This window comes from Diceros bicornis, chromosome 19 (genome assembly GCF_020826845.1).
Source record: "Diceros bicornis minor isolate mBicDic1 chromosome 19, mDicBic1.mat.cur, whole genome shotgun sequence".
Taxonomy (NCBI): Eukaryota; Metazoa; Chordata; class Mammalia; order Perissodactyla; family Rhinocerotidae; genus Diceros; species Diceros bicornis.
Window position 1 is genome coordinate 46,319,472 of NC_080758.1, and position 22,231 is coordinate 46,341,702.

The following is a 22,231-nucleotide window of genomic DNA, read 5'->3' on the forward strand; positions in this document are numbered from 1 at the left end:
AAAGTCACAGCAACGTGGCTTCTGAGGGAAAAATCGAGATCATTGGTTGAGGAAAGTTCACCAAGAAGCCCATTTTAAAGTAATCTAAAGTAATCTAAATTTTCTCCGTTACACAAAAGTCTTTGGAAAAGGAATAAAGAAATATAACAAATTTAAATTCTTATTTTTCACAAGGGCTATAATTTCTATTACCAAAAAATAAATTATTCCTCAGAATAAGTGTTCCCAGAACTGCTAACGGGTGATACTTTATTGGGAAGTGTTACTATTCTCGTGCAAAGTCAGCATTTGGAATGACCTGTTAGTACAACTGAGGATCTTTATTCTGCTTTTATTGTGCCCATTTCAGATAATAAATAGATAAGGGATGAAGAGTCTTCTAAACTTACAAGAAATGTTCTTGTTTTGGAATTACCCGTAATTAATATCTTAATTCCTTCCATATTTCCTTTCCTCCCTCCCCTGTCAGTTTCTTTGCAGGCAGTTTTCTATGGTTGGGGTAGGTAAGGGGCGGGATCCCCTCTAGGGACAAGGCCAGAGCAGTGGACAGGGTCAAACTGACAGTTTGAAAGAGAGAGAAACTATTCTTTATAGATTGAGGAACTGCCCTGGGAAGTCCTCAGAGGGGAGGCCTATCAGGGTGGAAATGAGACTTCCAGCCACTCTCCTTTGCTTGTTGGGTTCCACCTGTCAGCAGCAGTCATCCACATCAGTTTCCCCAATTCCCATTCCCGCAAAAATCTGCTTTTGTAAAAGGTGGTGCGAGGAGGAGATTCAAGTATATAATTTGCTTTACATTAATCAAATGCTGGCTGAGGTCTCAAAGTGTAATTTTCTATGAAGATTTAAACAAGAACAGAATTTATTCTGGTCTTCAGAGACAATCATGTGGATCAGACAAAATCGAAGTACAGTAGTGATAATACAGTGCAGTAATACATGCTGTGAAAAAGATGTATAAACCAAGATGTATCAACTAAGTGCAGTGAACGTTCAAAGGAGTGAGGGATACATGTGGTTGGGGACTCAGAGTAGACTTGAGCAGTGGTGGCAAGAACCAGCCTGGGGGTTCAAGGTGGGGACTGTGGTGACTGATGAACCAGATGGACCTGGGCTTTGCCACTGACCAGCTCCTGGTGCTAAGCAGGTCACTTCACCTCTTCCTGCTCTAAAGTGAGAATCTAATGCTACCCACTTCGTAAGGGTGCTGTGATGGCTTAAGGGAGTCGCGTGAAAAGTACCCAGCATAGCGCCTGGCATGTAATCAATTCTTAATAAATGCCAGTAATTGCATGTGATATTTTGAGATGCATCTTAAAGGATGGGCGGGATTATAGCAGGAGGTGGCAGCAGAAGATAGGTGTTTTAGGCTGAGCAGCAGTTGCGTGTGTGTGTGTGTGTGTGTGTGTGTGTGTGTGTGTGTGTTCAGAATATAGCAAGTACACCAGCCAAGGGGTAGGGGATAGCCATGTGGTGTTACTGACCAATAAGGCTTTGAGGGCTATTCCATAGAGAAACATTGTCCAATAGAAATGTAATATGAACCGCATATGTCATTTTAAATTATCTAATAGTTACATTAAAAAATCTTTAAAAAAATAGGTAAAATTAATTTTAATAATATATTTTATTTAATCCAGTATATCAAAATATTTCAACATGTGATCAATGTAAAAAATTGTTAATGAGGTATTTTACTTTTTTTTGTATTAATTCTTCAAAACCCTGTGTGTATTTTCTACTTGCAACACATCTCCATTGGAATTCCCCACATTTCAAGTGATCAGTAGCCACATAGTGGCTGCTGTATTGGGCAGCCCAGCCATGGAGGGTCTTACTCTGATAATAGTAGCACAGTTTTCTTTATAGCTCTTCCTCTCTGTCCTCTCCCCTAGAGAGGTAGGTGGCAATGCCTTTCCCTAATATGAGTAATTTAAAGAAAATTAAAAAAACAAAGGATAAATAGAGAGAGAAAAAGTGCTCCAGGTCACCATCTTTCACAGCTGGCCTAATCCTGAGATGTTCACTAACAAAAGCTCTTCGGTCAAAGAATTTTGGGAGATACTGGAACATACTTTAACCCTTCTAGAACACATTCACATAGAGGCTCTAGAAATCTTACAACAAAGGAACCTGTTTTACTCCTTGTAACTCCACAGTCCTCAATTTATTAGGATTATGGAACAGTGTTTTTTTTTAACATTTACTAACGTTGGTAACATTGGTTGGCAGCCTGGTGTCTTCAACCTGCTTTTACGTTGAGAGTTTTCGTTTTTAAATATTTCATAAGGGCTTTAGAGCTTCCGATGAGAATAGTGACTCAGTATTTCCCACCGTGCGCTGCACCTAATAGATGCTTACTCAATATTTGTTTAATTAATGAAAACTTGTGATCAAGACATGTCCCCTGCATAAATTTAGCTTTTCTCCATAGAGAAATTAAACTAAAACTTAAGATAATTTACAATTGTCAAGGTTAGAAACACTTTAGTATTCCCTAGAGAAATTCTAGTTTGCTAAGAAACCAATATAAGTTTGAAATGAATTTGCATTTATCTTAGGAAAACAACCATGTTGAAGTTCAATAACCAACTGAAAACAGATGCCCTTTGCTGAGGAAATGCCTCTTGTGTCCCCATGCTGAGACCAGCACAGCCAGGCTGGGACGGCTTCTCGAGTCACGGCGGCTGTTCACCCCGACTCAAACGGGAGCCTCAGGCCATCTGCTTCTCGTCTTAGTAGCAGTCATATTTTCTTATATAAAGACACAGTCTTTATGTTGCTGGTGTTTTAAGTTTCTGTGTGTAAGATTTTATAACATATGTCATATATGTCCACTGTATGCTCAGTTTAATATCTGTTCCTTAGGGTTGTTTGCGTTTGGCTAGTTATTGTATTTTTAAAAGTCAAAACCCCTTTGGAAATTGACTAATAGCATTTTGCCTGGTGAGTTTTTTTCCCTCGGGTGCTCAAAAAACCTTGTCTTAAACACTTAGAGATATTACTGCAGCAACATTAGTGAAAACTGGATATTGGCAGCAACATTTAATTGTCTCTCTTTTGTCCATGTGGTAAGCCACCAGAAACCTAAAACTACAATCTGATGTAAGAAGCATGGTGACTATTGAGGTACTGCTAGTGACAGCAAACCCCCTGCTCTGTAAGGCCAGATATGTTTATCAGCCTCCCTCGTGTACTGTTTTGTTAAATCCAGATTGGACATAGATGCCAGAGTGCTCCAACATGGTCTACAAGAATTCATGCAAACACCTGTTTTGTGTTCCCTACCATGTGATGCACCATGGTGAAGAGGGCAAAGGAAAGATTAAGACCAGTATCCCCTGAGCAGCACACACTGAAAGAACATAATTAAGCTCTAAGTTTGTAATTGTTTGAGAATTTTTCAAATAGGTGAAATGCTGCATGATATATAGATATGAAATAATGGTCAGTGGGCGAAGTGTAACACACAAGGGCATATGTGCACACTAAAGGAATGTACGTGTGAGTTTGACCTTTCCGGTTTTGTAAAATGAAAGATTTGGGGTATAATAAAGATTTTCAAAATGTGCATCTGTAAGTATGGACTTTTTTTCAGGGGTTTGCATATCCTCTTTGGGAATTTTTGACATATGTTTTTATATCAAGGATAATATTTAGTAATTCATTAAACTATATTCTGGGTCATTTAAAGCAGTGTTTTTCAAACTGTGGGTTATGGCCCCCTAGTGGATTGTGACCCATTAATGGGTGAAGTTGGGCACATCCAACATTGTTTTAAGTAAAAGTGATTGGAATGGAAAACATCAGAATGTATGGCTGGCAGTAAGAGTGAAGCATTGTTTTATAAAATGTTTGTTTCTGTTTTATGCGTGTGTGTATGGCTGTGGGTTATGATGTGAAATGAATTTATTACCATGGGCAGAAGTCAAAAGAGTTTGAAAGCCATTAATCGCTAGATCACTGGTTCTTAGCCTTTGCAGCACATTGGAGTCACCCAGTGGGCTTTGAAAAATAGGGCTGTGTGGTCCCATGCCCAGAAATTCTGCTGTAATTCCTTTGGGGTGTGACCTGGGCGTGGGGCTTGCTTAAAATTTCTCAGGTGTGCAGCCAGGAGTGAGGACCCCTGAAGAGTTGAGCCTTGCAGCCAAGTTCTGCCAGGTATTTCAGTGCCTGCCTTTGGTTTGTGTTTATTTAATTTGCCTTGGGACCAAGTTGTCCCACAGATTGGAATTGTTGCAGGATATGAGGAAGGAGCAGAGGGGGCTTAGGTCTTTGCCCCAAGTGAAGGCCAAGTGCAGTCTAGTGGGGTGAATGAATGAAAGCTTCACAGTAGTTCAGATAGAGGACTGTGGAGGGGGAATTCGGGGAGTGGAAGAGAGTTTGAGATAATGTGAATTGTGTAAGCAGTTCCACCCGGTGAGCGAATGTCCCAGAGTCGGCATGATATGGGGCACTACACTGGAGTCTGCTCTTTCCCCGGATGGTCTCAGCTTGTGGGTGCCTCTCACCACTGCAAGCCTCTCCATACAGCTAATTACCTTTTAGGGGAATTCTTGATTTATTCTCTTACGTTAGTCCTTCCCCTCACAGAAGATGCAGCTCCACCATGTTCACATTACAAGGAGTGACTTAGTTTCAGCACAACGTCATCCATTATGTTAAACTAATCTTGTTACTCCTGATTGAATTGTTTACATTCTTGTTCTTGTATAATTTGTAATTGTCTTAGTTGTGTAATTGTACAAGATCGTGAAAATAAGGTATTTATACCTAGTTATTTTATTTGTCCATACTTATTTAATATTATAATATAAGCAATATAATGGAGGAAATACTTGAATTTTCGTCCCTTGAAAGGATAACTTCCCTTTGCTCACTGGCTCCCTTTGTTCTGTGTGACTCTGCGGCTCACCCTGAGTGCAGTGGGCTGGTAAATTAACTCCTTAGCTATCTATTAGCAAAGATCAGAAGACATTGTGGGTGATGTAAATGGAGCTTACAGTTTATTGGAATTATTTTTCAGTAGTCCTATCTGTGTGTGAAATAGGAATCCAGAGGAAAATTTGGATTAAGAAGGAAAGTGGGATTTAAACTATTACCCAAAACAAGGTGATGATGATGATGATGACAGTGACTGATGTTGGTGATGGTGGCAGTTAACATTTATTGAGCATTTACTAAGTAACCTGCAATGGGCCACTGCTTTCCATGGATTATTTTACTTAGTCCTTAGAACAACTCTCTGAGGTAGGTGCTGTTACAATCATCCTACTTACAAACCCAAGTTAGGTGATTTCCCTGAGTCTCAGCTGGGATTCAAGACCACCTACGCTGCCTCCAGGCCTGAGAGCTGAATCTTCTCAAGTCCATGGAGAGGGCAGGGAGGATATTCCAGGCCAGAAGTGCAAATCCTGGGAATGAAGGAAGGGATGTGTGTGACATCTGCCAGGGAGCATACCAGGGGAGGTGCTGGCAAGGAAGTCAGAGTCCAGTTATACAGCCTGATGGAGGAGTTGAGGCTATGAAATATTAATGAAAGAGTTAGGAAAAAAAAAAAAAGAATGAGATCATCTTCTTATCCTGATGTAGGGAGTCTGAGAAGACATCCTGAGAATGGAACAAGCAAAGTATGAGATGACACACAATAACCGTAGAAAAGAAACACACGCATACACGTGTGTGTGTGTGTGTGTGTGTGTGTGAGAGAAAGAGCGACAGAGAGAGAGATTGAATGTTTGAATGCCCAGAAGTGATCCGGAAAGATATCATCCCAAATTATAACAGGGCCCACCTCTGCCAGCGTGCAGGCTATAGGTGTTAGTGCTGATGGTCAAAGGGAACTTGGCTTTGATCTAATATTTGCATTTTGTTTTCTATTTGCAAAAAAGATGACTGCATTCGTGTACTTTGGTAATTTAAAAAGGTTCTGGTGTTGATACAAGAGATGGGAGATAATTTGGGGATTTCATATTCAGGTGAGTCCTGTCCCCAAGTCCTAGACTGGAAGATGGCAGGACTCTTTAAATTTGTAGGCGCTGATGTGATGCAAGGGATAAAGGAGCAAACAGATTGTCACTTCATTGACAGAAGACACAGCATTGTTGCTGATAAGTTCTGTTTGTTTTAAGTGGAGTTTTAGAAATCTGAGCATTGGCATAGAGATTTAGAGAACATTCGGGTAAAGAAAGTCATCCCCTCTGCAGTTACCTGGCCCAGAGGTGAGAATGAGGGTCAGAATAGGAAAGGAAGTCCATTCGCTATTCCCTCATTGATCAGTGTATCCTCCTAGAGCCAGGTGAGGAGCAAGTCGTCTGTGTGGTTGTTCGTGGTATTTTTAAAATGCATACAAAACCCTAAACAGCCGATTCTGTGTATTGTAGATGGACACAAGAGATCCGGACTTCTGAACTTCTCCTGGAAAAGATAAAACGTGCAAGCCCTTCCGAATGCAGGGGAGGTTGGGGCTGATCTGAAGTGGGAGAGGAGAAGAGATGCTGGCGTGAAGGGTAGGTAACAGCAAGATCATAAAACCCGATGCGTGACAACCCCCGGACTGCCTCGCATTTCCAAGTTCTTCAGTGCCGGCCGGGATATTGTGTGCTCGAGCTTGGTTGTGTTTGTGTGGATGTGACCTCTCTCTGACAGAGGGTCAGGGAGGACGCTTACCTATTTCCACGTAGCTGAGGGATTCAGTTTATGATGCATTGGCAGCAGAGCCAAACCACGATCAGGACAGCTCAGAGCCCCAAGAGCTTTAAATATAACCGCTTACGTGTATGGAGCACTGACTACATATGAGGCACGGCTCTAAGCGCTTTAATGGGTTATTTTGTTTAATTCTCACAACAACACCATGAGACAGGCACTGCTGTTGCCTTCATCTTAGAGATGAGGGGCACCAGGGGCACAAAGACCCTGGTCAATTACTGAGGAGGAGAGTCGCCATTGCTGAGGCCCCAACATAATTCCTCTTTCTCCCTTTCTCGTACGTTTCCCACAACCTTTCTTCCTGTCCCCACTTTTCATCTATTTTTGTTTCATGGAATCATAGATCTCCACACTGAAAGGGAATTAGCATCAAAAATTGTCAGGATAGGTCGCTGTGGCAGATCATAATTTCCCAAAATGGCCACAGCAGTATTACTGCTCTTCTAGAACCTTGCCACGCTCCCATCAAGCAGGGAAGTCTGCCTTCCCTCCCCGTGAATCTGGGTGGGACTTGGTGACTGCCTTGACAGAGAGACTGTGGTAGAAGTGACACTAAGTGACTTCAAAATGGAGATCAGCAAAGGTGACGTGGCTTCCACCTGGCTCTCTCACTCTCTTGGGACGCTGGCCTTTGAGACCAGCCACAGTGTTGTGAGAAAGCCCAGGCCAAAGGCCGTGTGCAGGTGTTCCAGCTGACAGCCCCACCTGAGGCCCCACTGACGTGTGAGCGGGCCTTTGGATGGCTCTAGCCCCGGCCTCAGTGCTGCCCCCACTGATGCTGAGTGGAGCGGGAACAAGACAGCGGTTCTCTGATGAACCATTCCCGCTGAGCCCTATGTCCACAGCAGATCCAGGAGCAAAATAAGCCTTGTCATTGTTTTGAGCTATCTCATGTGAACCCTCTGCAACTCCGTTTAAGGTAGATGTCATTACACTCATTTACAAGTAAGAAAATGGAGGCCGAGTGAGATGAAGTGACTCACCCAAGGCCGCACCACGAGCAGGGATTTGAACCCAGGACTACCCGACACCAAGCTTGTGAGAGCCACCCTGCCCCAACTGCCCGTTCCTTCTGGACCAAGAGCTGGGGCCTGTGCTACCCCTCAGACACAACTGCTCTCGGAGAAAGCATACCCATTTGGAGTAGAGGACGAGAGAGTACAACTTTGGAGAGCTAGCTGTCGTGACTCTATTCCCTTAATTTGAACCCTCGATAAATTCTGCCGGTCCTGCCTTCAACAAGCAGTGCTCTTGGAAAGCTGACTCCCCTCCCTCCGTGATCTTAGATTCCATGGTGTCTGCTCATGTTACACGGGATACATTTTCACATCATGTAAGAGTCATTTGTGTGACCAAATGCTTCTGTGTCATCAGTGTTTCTATGTCTTGTTTGACTTCAGGCTCCCTGAGGCCAGGGATCTGTCTGTGTCTCGTATTCCTTGTTTCTTCTAGCATAGATGCTGACCTGTAGTAGACAATGAATAAATGCATATTAAATAAATACCAAAGAACATTAAATGTGAATTTTCTTGAGAATGATGATGATAGGATAAGGAAGTGCAAAATTCCAGGTATTAATACTCAAGTCTTATTTTGGTGCGAAAGGTTTGTCTTTTGAGGTCAAAGCTTTCTTTTTCACTTCCTCTGTCTTTCCTGTTAGATAAAAATCTTTCTGTTCGACTATTATAAATAAATAACTTCAATAAAATGCAATGGTAAATGAGACAATAACAGGAACTGTTGGGCTCTGAGGCACTGTTTCATTAGGGTGCTTTCCAAGTGGAAAATATTTTCAGATGTGCAACATTGGAGAATTGACTTTGGTGTGAGTGTGGAAATATGACGTATGTAACTTTTGCATTCATTCTGGTCAGCCTTTGCTCCTAGGAAGGGTGGCACTCGTGTCTTTCACCTTTGTGTTTAGTTACCTACGTGCATGTCATTGCAGCCACTTGAGAACTGTGAGCAATTCTTAGCTCTACATTGTCCAGAATGTCCGATACTTGATCTTATGCTTAGTAGGTATAGGGCTCCAGTAATAATGGAGGTGGCAACAGGACCAGAATATGAGGATTTTTTTTTCGAGAAGGATAGATAAATGCATGTATAATGTTAGGCAAATTTAATTTTTAATTGTATTTTTTAGTACCTAATCTATCAGTTAGCCTTGTGCCTAACAAACCACCCCAAAACTTAGTAGCTTAAAATAATAGCCATTTGTTTAGTTTACGGTTCTGCGGGTTGACACTTTGGGCGGGGCTCAGCTGGTCTAGCTGAGTTAGCTGGGCTGACTCATGAGTCTTCAGTCAGCTGCCAGGTGGGCTGGGAGCTGGCTGGTCGAGGATGGCCTCAATGAAGGTGGCTCACCTCTATCCTACATGTCTCTCATCCTCCAGCAGGTTAGTCAGGTCTCCAAGAGAGTAGACACGTTGGCTTCTTGAGGCTAGGGCTTGAGAATGACCTGGTGCCATTTCTGTTTCATTCTGTTGGCCAAAGCAAGTCACAGGCCAGTCCAGATTCAAGAGATGAAAAATAGACTCCAGCTCTTGATGGGAGGAGCTGCAAAGCCGCCTTACAAAGGGGGGACCTACAGGGAGGGGAGAAAACTGTGGCCGGCTTTGCAACACACAACACCAAGTAAAATGCAAATATTGTACCGAGAGAATTAGTAACATTACAATGGAGATGGTGGAAAGGAAACCATTTGCGTGGTTTATAACTTATGAGAAAAATGGAACTGGATTGAGAAGAGAGGATAGCAAGGAGAGGCTGAGGTGGACACAATATAGAAAAGCCATGGGTGGTTTCTCCGGTTCTCCATCCGCTTGAGTTTGTGAGGGGGGAGTGAGACGGCGTTGGGGGAAAGATGGTGGCAGAGCACAGAGCGGATGGTTGATCGTAAAGAGAACGTTTCTTTTTTTTTTGCTATTCTTTCCTCTCCTATTGTCAGCTGGGGGTGGCAGGCCATGAGGGCAGGGTAGGAGGATCAGAGGTTAGTGTAAAGCAGCCACTTCATGTCTAAACCAATGGAAAGAGACCTCCGTGACCCTGACAGACCTGGATCACTTAGTTCTACTTCCTTCCACTGAAGCTTCAAGTCCCACATGGTTTGATGGGTTTTGTTTGCTGGAAGAGTTGGGGGCCAGCAAAGCAGGAGGGGAAGGGTCAAATGATCTGGCTCCTGTATCCCTTTTTTCCCATGGATTTTCAGGAAGGCTTCAACTTACGAGCCCTCAGCCTCCTGACACTACCGCCGAATTCATTGTCGCATTTTATCGTCATGATAGCCCTCTAAGGGTGGGGTCATTACCATCCTCACTTTGCAGATGGGGAACTGAGTGCTGAGAGGTTAAGTAACTTGCACTAGGTCACACAGTCGTGCAGTGGTCAAGGCGGGGTGTGAAGCCAGGCTTTGGATTCCAGTGCATGCGCTGACCACCACTATGCCAGGGGGGCCTGCGAGTTGGACAGAAATGGCTGCCCAACAGGTGTAATCGAGCAAATGGGGCTTGACCCCTCCCCCTTCCCCTTGCCGCAGTTTGGATGGAGGTCTGGGGAATGTGTTAAGGAAAGGCAGGGCTGGTGGGTGACATCACCGTGGAGAATTCATCAGCAAGCAGTAAGAAGCAGCTACCTTTGGGAGGATCCCCGTCTTCCCCTGCGTAACTGGGGATGGGTAATTTTAATCTCAACTGGGTGATCCATCTCCTTCTCCCCCAGCTGAGTCCTGGGGCCCCCCGGAGGCCGGGTTTGGGCCCCCTATATTATGGTGCCCCAAAGAGTGCTCTGGAAGTGTCTAGAGCAAGCCTAGTCCTCTGCCCACCAGACTGAAGTCCTCAGGCCACTGCTGAACCTGTTGGAAATAATTCCTCACTCAGGGCAGTTCCTCTGGAAATACCTCCTATGCCTTAGCCATGCACACCAAGGAGCACAACGCGATGGGCATCTCCAGCTGGAGGCCCCTTTTTATCTCCTCTGGTTCTCAGCCTTCTCCTCCCTCCATGCAACAGAATTTCCCTAACTAATATAACCAACGGAGAATGCTTCATTTCTCCTGTATTCTCTCTGCTCGATGTTTAGTTAGAGGCTGGTGCTGCCATCAGCTGGCTGAGAATTTAAAGTGGTTTTGTGAAGATGGAATTTATTCCTTTTCTCTTCATTTTCTTTTTTTTCCCTCTTTATTTTCTGCCATCCTACCACACTCTGTGTAACATTATCAGACGCAGCTTAGTAGTAAGGATAAGTGAGTCTTGCTTGAAAATGGGTAGCATTTATGGAAATCTTGCTGAATCAGGTCCTGTTCTAGGTGCATTTCATATTCTTCCCTCACAGCAGCCCTGAGAGGTAGCTAGGCACTGTTTTTGTCCCCATTTTACAGATCACAAAACTAAGGCACAGAGAGGCTGAAGTCATCTGTGTGCCATGGTGTCTGCACATTCAAGAGCTCAATGAATGTTAGTTATTATTTATAGAAATGAGTTGCATTAGTTTGGGTCAAGAATTAGGGTGCAAGTATTTATATGGGCGGTGATCACTGGAAGCACAGTAAGGGAGTGTAGGTGGGATAGGGAGGGAGGAGAGGCCATACAGGGTGTGACCACGAGAAGGTGACCACTGTGGGCAACTGGGGTCAGTCCCACTGGGGTCTGTGACAGACTGCGTAGGATGCATTTGGAATTATCCCACTAAGGGACACAGATGCTGGGGTATTCTTGGAGAGCTGATGGGGACCTTTCTAAAGAAACCGTGAACTTCATAATTATATCCTGGATGTTGCCACCCATTTGTCCAGAGAAGGAAAGAGGGAAAATCTATTGTGCATCGTTCCCCTTGATGTACTTCCCCTTTGTTCTCTGCATCAGCTCTTACTGGGCAACACACCACCCCCAAACTCAGAGGGAAAACTAATAATGAGCATTTAATTAGCTCATGGAACTAAAAGTCACTGGGGTTTGGCTGATCTGGATTGGGCTCAGCTGGGCAGCCCTGCTGATCTTGGCAGGGCTAAATCACATGGAGGTGGTGGCTGGTCCAGGCGGGGCTCAGCGGGGCGAGTCTGGTTCTGGCAGAGGTCCGGCTAGGCTTGGCCTCTTGCTGAGGTCTAGTTCAGGCCTGCTCCACCTGAGTACATTCTAAGTGCAGGCTTGTGGGCAGTAGCAACCCCAGGGAAGCTCTTTTCATGACCATGACAGAGGCACAGGGGTGCAAGTGGAAACCCAAGAGGCCTCTAAACTGACACGTCTGTGCTATTGTATTGACTAAAACCAGTCACATGGCCAAACCCAAGTCAGGAGGCAGAGAGGTGTAGTCTGCCTTTACTGGAGACGTTTCTACTGTTGGCCTTGGTTTAGGATCATTAAGGCACTCTACTGTGCTTCCTCTGCCTGCTGCCAAACTGGGCAAATATAATGTGAAATTTAAAAGTCTTTACCGATGCAGATTTAGCTATCACTTTGGGCAAAATCCCAAACCTTTAATGATATTCTAATTTGTTATTAATGGGAGGTGAAACGGTTGTTAAAGCGTTATCAGACCTCCGTGGGAATTGTTGCCTTGTCTGGTCCCATGGCTTTGTCGGGGACTCGGGAAGTGTCTAGAGTTGTTGAACCTGCTCCTCCCACGGTGACCACTTGTTACCACCTCGGCAGCTGCCTGAAATGGTTAGACTTGGCGTCCGCACGTACCTGTTGCTCAAGCTTGTCAGAATGAAATAAGAGCAACAAGTGGAATGAATAAATTTTCAATTATATTGATGTGTATATTTTCCTACATTTTAGGTGAAGGCTTTGAATTCTGTAAAAATGTCATTTCTTTGCTTCTCTCAGTACCTTGGCTCCCTCATCTGGCATGGCTATGGTTTAGCTGGAAGGAAAAGAGGCAAAGTTTTTATGTAGGAATTTGCAGCCATAAATTTACAAGACTTTTTCCAAGTTAGCATGGAAAAGACTTGCCATTTTATGCTTTTTGTGAGTTATAACTCGTACAGCATATGCTAAAGGTGACTTGACTCTTGTGTTCTTGGCACTGTAAAGAAGGTCTGCGGAAGAAACCTAAGCCTCGAACGATTAAACGTCTTTCCAAACACTCGTAAGTTGTTTATACTGTGTCCGTGCATTGGCCAAACAAGCCAGCAAGTCAACACAGACCTTGATGCTAATATCTTAACAATGGCACCTTATTTGGCCAATAGAGCATTCTAATTAACCCATTAATGAAAGCATATGCCTTATTAATATTGTTAAAATGCCTGTGGACTTCGTGATTTGTTTCTGTCTTTATAAACACACAGGATTGTGCAGAAAGTACCAGATGTATGAGCCAATTAATGTCACTTCTTGGTGGGAAGGATGGTGGAGGAGTGGAGAAATGAGACAGGGAAGGGAAGCAGTTGTGTTAATGAGCAGATTACTGCTGTGGGCTGCTGGGGCGCAGTCCTGCTGGGGAGCTCTGGGAGATGGTGTCGACCTCCCCTCAGTTGTTTCACCCAAGGAGTGAGGATGCTGGAGTATTTATCCACCAACTCTCATCTATCGCTGGTGAGGACCGTTCCAAGGGGCAGTAACTCCCTGGGCTTCTGGTCCACCCATGAGTGAGTCAAGTATGCTGCTGTCATTAGAGTCTTCAGAAAGAGAGCCCTGGGTACTTGGCAGTGGGAAACTTTTGACATGTATGGAAATGGCGGGTGCTGGGGGGAAATGGGTGAGGCGCCATTAGCATCTGCTACAGGTAGCGCTAGAGATTTTAGTGAATAGAAGGAGGGAATTTGAGCTTTTAAATCTGAGCACAGCGGAAGCCCTTCAAGCTCTTTGGACTGAGTGGGGAAAGGAGAATATTCTTTTGCATGGCTCTTTAATTTATCTAAATTTTGGTACAGCTATACAATGAAACATATAGTCACTAAAAAAAGAGGAAGAGCGGGCCGGCCCGGTGGCACAAGCGGTTAAGCGCGCGCACTTAGCTGCAGCGGCCCGGGGTTTGCCCGTTCGGATCCCGGGCGCGCACCCACACACCGCTTGTCAGGCCATGCTGTGGTGGCGTCCCAGATAAAGTGGAGGAAGATGGGCACAGATGTTAGCCCAGGGCCAGTCTTGCTCAGCAAAAAGAGGAGGATTGGCATGGATGTTAGCTCAGGGCTGATCTCCTCACAAAAAAAGAAAAAAGAGGAAGAGCTACTGTGCTGATATAAAACCTGCATCAAGTTATAGTTTTATAGGAAAAAAGCACAGTACAGAACAATATTTAGAATATGCTCCCATTTATAAAAACAGTTTATTTGAGAGATAATTCACATGTCATGAAATTCACCCATTTGAAGTGTACAAGTATGAGTGTTTGGGGAAATTTATACAATTTTCTAGAAATTTCGTATAGATGGAATCATGTGATATGTAGTCTTTTGTGTCTGACTTCTTTCACTCAGCATAATGTTATTAGAGTCATCCATGCTGTAGCACATGCCAGTAGCAGGTTCCCTTTTCACTGTGGAATAGTATACATTGTATGGATATATCACTTTTTGTTTATCCATTCTACAGTTGATAGACATTTAGATTGTTTTTAGTTTTGTTATTGTGAATAATGCTGCTATGAACATCCACATACAGTCTTTTTTTGGAAATATATTTTCATTTCTCTTGGGTAAGTACTTAACGTGTGAAATTTCTGGGTGGGTATATATTTAGTTCTTTAAGAAACTACCAAACTGTTTTCCAAAGAGGCTGTACCATTTTACCACATTCCCACCAACAATGCATGAGTGCTCTGGTTTTTCCATATCCTCACCGACAGTTGGTATTGTCAGTCTTTTTTATGTTGGTCACTCTGTTAGAAGTGTAGTGGCATCTTATTGTGGGGTGGGCATTTCCCTAATGACTAATGATGTTGAGCATCTTTTCGTATGCTTATTTGCCATTCGTATCTCTTTTTTGGTGAAGTGTCTATTCAAGTCTTTTCTCATTTTTGTGTTGGGTTGCTTATCTTCTTCTTATTGATTAGTAAGGGTTCTGGACTATTTCTGTTTCTGTTAAGTTCAAAATTATTTCCAAAGAAAGTTAAATAAAAAAAACCCTAGCCCCCGTTACTCCCCCCATGTTATCTCAGAATGGTACACTCAGGAATTGTTTCGTAGTGTGGACATCCTCACTAGAAGAATTAAAGGGAAGGACGAGAGCAGATTTTAAATCTTTGCCAGAAAGAGTCATTGTCCGGTAACGACATGATGGATCTTTATTAAATCAAGACTTACTCCTCTGACCACTTTTTCTCTGTGAATGGGAAATTGGTGATTAAAAAATGTCCAGATGTTGGATAAAGGGAAAACGTGAAAGGGCTTATTACTCTCTTTCTTCAGTTGCTGCAGAAGTTACTCAGCTTCCTCAGCCTTTCCCCCTTGTGTATGAGCAAGAGGCACTTGCTTTGTGTCCTCTGGACAGTGTAAGGGCAGACCTTGAGAGTGGAGGGATGAGCCGAGCTGTTCAATCACCGCTTCTGCAGCACAAGCACAGGCACACGTGTTCCACAATGGCCGTTCCGGTTCTCGCGCGCTCCACGCTGAGCCTGACTGGGGCACAATCAGCCCGTTTGTGGAGTCGCCTCTCTTTCACTTCCCACCAAATCCACTACATCTATAATTTCTCACATTATGAAAGTGAACCAAATATATGCCTGTAGCTAAATTTACTGAGTTCAAACAAATTAATGGGCTAATTAGCCAATGGCAGATGGAATAAAGACCAGTTGAGGTGGAAAAGAGAGATGGTCCGTCCACTTGCCATCTCCCTGACGTTGAGCAGGTTGGCTTGTACTTACTGGCTTTCAATTTTTCAAATATTTAGTGAGTACCAATTTTTCATTCATTCATTAAATCTTTATGAACTCCTAATATGGGTCAGACACTGTGAGGCTAGGGAGGGTTAGTAGGGAGCAAAAGTGGCCAAGTACTTTCCCGTGAGACTTCCATCCTAGTGGGTGAAACAGACAATGAGTAATTAAGCAAATAAATACACAGTGTATGTCAGGTTATAATAAGCATTACACAATGAAATAAAACAGTGAGGAGGTAGAGATAGATGGGTTTATAAAAATTCTGTACTACAGAGAATTAATAAATAGACCTATAGTTTAAAAAAATTTATTTATTTTATTTTATTAATTTATTTTCTAATTTTTCCATAACAAACTTGTGTTTCTTTGGTAATAAAAATGTATTCTAAATTTACAAAAATCATTAGATTCGAATGTCCACATGATTAATTGTATCACTGGTTGCATCATAGTTTTATAACCAAAAATATTGAAAAAAATCAACTGGAAAATAATACATAGTCTTTATTATCTGGGGTGTAGTTTCTGCACATTTTAGGAATTTTGGTATTTGGAAATATAAGATAAATAAATTATAGAAAACCAGATGTGTTGATAGAATGCCTTCCCAATGGGTAATTTGAAATGATGAATAATCTCTTCCAGTCTTGGTAAATTGTAAATTTTGCTAAGTAGGTCAGAATAGAAAGTGGTAGCATTAAATGCAAGATGCAGGGATCAAAACATTTGAGACTGAAATGCTGTTCTTGACATGATTTTGTTTTGTTTTTACTGGCAAATGGGAGAGCAATTGTGTGTCTCCAGGTTCACACAGCAAAACGTAAAGTGGAGGTTTCGGTCATTTGGTTAGCTCAGCCCAAGAAGGCCGGCAAACCTGGATAGTTCAGACAACAATCAGAACTTTCAAGGCTTGACCAAGGCTGTATGCCGTGGGCTCGCCTCCCTGGAACAGGTGCCTACTGCAGGTATGTGGGTGGCGCCCGCTTCCTGCTTCCTTCCCTCTGCTCTGCCCCTCCTCTGTGCTTCCACACGTCTGACTCTGCTTTTTCACTAATTGGTGCCACTTTCAAAAAAAGGTGACATTTTATTTCCTAACGTCACCACTGATTATAACAACGGCTCACAACAACTAGCATGGTCTTACAACACCCTCGCTCAAGACGTCCACCCAAACCTTCCTGCCCCCCACTGTCGAGTCATTTGATTTCTGGTCTATACTGGTTTTAAAATCCACTTGGCCGTCTCTGATGCTGGAATAAATCAAATCCTATCCAAATATTAACTTCATTTTATGTTCTGTAAACTTGGTCATGTTTTCTTATAACTAAACAATTCAAATTAATATTTATCCACTTAAGCACGACAAACTCAAAATTTATGTCCACATGGATTATTAATTGGCTCATACTTTAAGTCTAAGCTCTGTGACTCTGCTCATTGTTTTCAGTGATTCCCATCACTTCAAAGTGATTGATCCCATAGCTCTGAGGCTTGTTTTTTGGTTTTTTTTACTTGCTTATTTTTTGGATTCGAAGGAACCCAACTTTCGCTCCCTTGTTTTGTGTTCCCAGATAACACGTTATTGAGAAATTAAATGATGCTACTTAAGAGAAGGCTTATAATGAGGCAAGAATTCTGTCTACAAAGATAAAGTGTACTTTATGCAAAAGTTAAAATTTTAAAGTTTGGTAGTATTCAACAAAAATTATAGGAGTATGGAGAGGAGTGACGTCAGCATCATGGCGGAGTGAGCTTTCCCGTGAATTCTTCCCCCACAAAATACAACAAAAGTAACAGCCACAGACAAACAACGGAATCCCAGACAGTCAAAAGCTGGAGCGGAGGGATCCACACTGCCGCACATCTGAGAGCGGAACGTGCTGGGCCCCCGGAGGAAGTGGGGAGAGGTAAGGAGAACTCCGCTCCCTCCCCATCAGGTCAGCGATCCGGTCCGCGCGGCTCCCAGAGAGGGGGGAGGGGCGGCCCTCGGCGGGAAACTGTAGCTCTTCCGGCGCTCTCAGCCAGTGGGAAACTCCCGCACAGAGGGCTCAGAGGAGCCACAGGGCTACCATCAACATCTGAGCAACCCAGAGAGCGGATAAAGAGGGGCAAACGAGAAGCCTCCCACGTCAGGGACCCAGAGGGCAAAAGAGAGAGCTCCCCCCTCCCCACAACCCGGAGTCTGCAGCTCGACCAGATCTAGCGGTCCGAGGCAGACCAGAATAAATTGGACTGGACCCGTGGATCGCAGTGGGGAAAAGAAACAAAACAAAACAAAACAAAACTGCGGATCGCAGCAGAAAAACTGGGGCAGAGCGCAGGGGGCTTAGACTACACAGCCCTTCACCACCACACAGTGGCGGCAGGTGGAAAGTGCAACCAGAGACTTCCAGGATGAGGAAAATCAAAACCAACACAGGAACCACAATGCAAAAATATATGAAATCACCAGACCAGAAACAAAATGACAAGCAACCAGAAATCAACCCCGAAGACACAGAAATCCATAAACTAAATGACAGAGATTTTAAAATAGCTATCATAAAAACACTCAACGAAATACGAGACAACACAGACAAACAATTAAATGAGATTAGGAGTTTCTTCACAAAAGAGATTGAAATCATAAAGAAAAACCTATCAGGGCTGATGGAGATGAAGAACACAATGGAGGAGATAAAGGAGAATCTGGAATCTTTAAAGAACAGAGCTGACAATATGGAGGAAAGAATTAGTACTTTAGAGGATAGGAATACAGATATACTCCAGATGGAAGAAGAGAGAGAACTAAGACTAAAAAGAAATGAAGAAAGACTCCGAGAAATATCGGACTCTATTAGAAAATGTAACATAAGAATTATAGGTATTCCCGAGGGAGAGGAGAGGGAAAGAGGAACAGAGAGCCTATTCAAGGAAATAATAGCTGAAAATTTCCCAAATCTGGGGAAGGAGCAAGAAATACCAGTAAGCGAAGCCAACAGGACGCCTATATATATTAACAGACAAAGGCCTTCACCACGACACCTAGTGGTAAGGCTAGCCAGGGTCAACGACAAAGAAACAATATTAAGGGCAGCTAGACAAAAACAAAAAATAACGTACAAAGGAACTCCCATCAGGCTCTCAGCGGATTTCTCAACAGAAACTTTTCAGGCTAGAAGAGACTGGAATGATATATTCAAAATACTAAAAGACAAAAACTTTCAGCCAAGAATACTCTATCCAGCAAAAATATCCTTCAAATATGATGGAGAAATAGTAACTCTCCCAGATAAACAAAAGCTAAGGGAGTTCATGGCCACGAGACCCCCACTACAAGAAATACTCAAGAAGGCCCTCAGGCCTGAAAACAAGAAGAGAAAGGGAACACAAAGCTTGGAGTAGGGAGAAAAGTAGGTAGACAAAATCAGAGAAAGAGTAGATCTTTACCGGAATAGGTTAGCAACCACTTAAATACTAAACTCAAAGATCAAAGGAAGAAATTCACCAAAAATAAATTTAACCTCATCACTGTAAACACACAGCCACAACACAAGATAGAATAAGGTATAACAAGAGCAACTTAGAAGGGGAAGAGGAAAGTGACTGAATTGACTTAGTATAAGGAAATAGGAGGCTATCAGATAATGGACTATCTCATACAGAAGATTTTTCGCCCAAACCTCAAGGTAACCACTAAACAAATAATCAAATTAAAACCACATATGATAAACAAAGAGAAAACTAGAAGAATCATAAGACAGAATAACCAAACTGAATTGGCAGTCCAAAACAAATGGGACAAGAAACAAAGGAAATGCAAAAGAACCAGAAAATAAGTGACAAAACAGCAACATTCAACCCTCATATTTCAATAATTACCCTAAATGTAAATGGATTGAACTCTCCAATCAAAAGATACAGAGTGGCAGGATGGATTAAAAAGCAAGACCCAACAATATGCTGCCTTCAGGAAACACATCTTAGCACTAAAGACAAGCACAGGCTCAGAGTGAAAGGATGGAAGACAATACTCCAAGCTAATGGCAAACAAAAGAAAGCAGGTGTTGCCATACTCATATCAGACAAAGTAGACTTCAAGATAAAACAGGTTAAGAAAGACAAAGAAGGGAAATATATAATGATAAAAGGGACACTCCATCAAGAAGACATATCACTTATAAATATATATGCACCCAACATAGGAGCACCAATGTACATAAAACAATTATTAACAAACCTAAAAGGAGAAATCAACAACAACACAATAATAGTAGGGGATCTTAACACCCCACTTACAGCAATGGATAGATCATCCAGACAAAAAGTTAATAAAGAAATATTAGACTTAAATGAAAAACTGGACGAGATGGACCTAGTAGACATATACAGAGCACTCCACCCAAAAACAGCTGACTACACATTCTTCTCAAGCGCGCATGGAACATTCTCTAGGATAGACCATATGTTGGGAAACAAAGCAAGCCTCAATAAATTTAAGAGGATTGAAATCATAACAAGCATCTTTTCAGACCATAAGGCTATGAAACTGGAAATGAACCAGGAAAAAAAAACTGGGAAAGTGACAAAAATGTGGAGATTAAACAACATGCTACTGAACAACCAATGGATCATTGATGAAATTAAAGGAGAAATCAAAAACTATCTGGAAACAAACGAAAATGATAACATGCCATATCAAACCATATGGGACGCAGCAAAAGCGGTCCTGAGAGGGAAACTCATAGCGATACAAGCCCACCTTAACAAACAAGAAAAAGCCCTAATAGGCAACCTTAAATTACACCTAACAGAACTAGAAAAAGAAGAACAAACAAAGCCCAAAGCCAGCAGAAGGAGAGAAATAATAAAAATCAGAGCAGAAATAAATGATATTGAGACCAAAAAAACAGTAGAAAGGATTAATGAAACAAAGAGTTGGTTCTTCGAGAAGATAAACAAAATAGACAAACCCTTAGCCAGGCTAACTAAGAAAAAAAGAGAAAAGGCTCAAGTAAATAAAATTAGAAATGAAAGAGGAGAAATTACAACGGATACCATGGAAATACAGAGGATTATAAGAGAATACTATGAGAAATTATATGCCAACAAATTGGACAATCTAGAAGAAATGGATAAATTCTTAGACTTATACAACCTCCCAAAATTGAACCAAGAAGAAATGGAGAATCTGAATAGACCAATCACAAGTAAAGAGATTGAAATAGTAATCAAAAACCTCCCAAAAAATAAAAGTCCAGGACCAGATGGCTTCTCCAGTGAATTTTACCAAACATTCAAAGAAGATTTAATACCCATCCTCCTCAAACTATTCCAAAAAATAGAGGAAGATGGAACACTTCCTGAATCATTCTACGAGGCCAACATCACCCTGATACCGAAACCAGACAAAGACAATACAAAGAAAGAAAATTACAGGCCAATATCGCTGATGAACATTGATGCAAAAATCCTCAACAAAATATTGGCAAACCGAATACAACAATATATTAAAAAGATCATACACCATGATCAAGTGGGATTTATACCAGAGACGCAGGGATGGTTCAACATCCGCAAATCAATCAACGTGATACATCACATCAACAAAACAAAGAATAAAAACCACATGATCATCTCAATAGACGCAGAGAAGGCATTTGACAAGATACAACATCCATTTATGATAAAAACTCTCAATAAATTGGGAATAGAAGGAAAGTACCTCAACATAATAAAGGCCATATATGACAAACCCACAGCTAACATCATACTCAACGGGGAAAGACTGAAAGCCATTCCTCTGAGAACAGGAACGAGGCAGGGCTGCCCACTCTCACCACTCCTGTTCAACATAGTACTGGAGGTTTTGGCCAGAGCAATTAGGCAAGAAAAAGGAATAAAAGGAATCCAAATAGGTAACGAAGAAGTGAAACTCTCACTATTTGCAGATGACATGATTGTATATATAGAAAACCCTAAAGAATCTGTTGGAAAACTGTTAGAAACAATCAACAACTACAGCAAAGTTGCAGGGTACAAAATCAATCTACAAAAATCAGTTGCATTTCTATATGCTAATAATGAACTAACAGAAAGAGAGCTCAAAAAGATAATACCATTTACAATTGCACCAAAAAGAATAAAATACCTAGGAATAAATCTTACCAAGGAGGTGAAGGACCTATACAATGAGAACTACAAGACATTATTGAGGGAAATCTACGATGACATAAAGAAATGGAAAGATATCCCATGCACGTGGATTGGAAGAATAAACATAGTTAAAATGTCTATATTACCTAAAGCAATCTACAGATTCAATGCAATCCCAATCAGAATCCCAATGACATTCTTCACAGAAATAGAAAAAAGAATACTAAAATTTATATGGGGCAACAAAAGACCCCGAATAGCTAAAGAAATCCTAAAGAAAAAGAACAAAGCAGGAGGCATCACAATTCCTGACTTCAAAACATACTACAAAGCAATAGTAATCAAAACAGCATGGTACTGGTACAAAAACAGACACACAGATCAATGGAACAGAATTGAAAGCCCAGGAATAAAACCACACATATACGGACAGCTAATTTTCGACAAAGGTGCTAAGGACATGCAATGGAGAAAGGAAAGTCTCTTCAATAAATGGTGTTGGGAAAACTGGACATCCACATGCAAAAGAATGAAAGTGGACCATGTGCTATCGCCATACACA

General features: G+C 42.1%; 1 protein-coding gene across 2 annotated transcripts in view; it reads left to right on the forward strand.

Annotated features, from left to right (window-relative positions):
- Positions 1 to 22,231, forward strand: part of RIN2 (Ras and Rab interactor 2) — a 214,399-nt gene that overhangs the window by 33,079 nt on the left and 159,089 nt on the right. For both annotated transcript variants that reach the window (XM_058563310.1, XM_058563312.1), the window contains exon 2: positions 6,384 to 6,509. The gene's annotated coding sequence lies outside the window, so the exon portion shown is untranslated. The remainder of the gene's footprint in view (positions 1 to 6,383; positions 6,510 to 22,231) is intronic.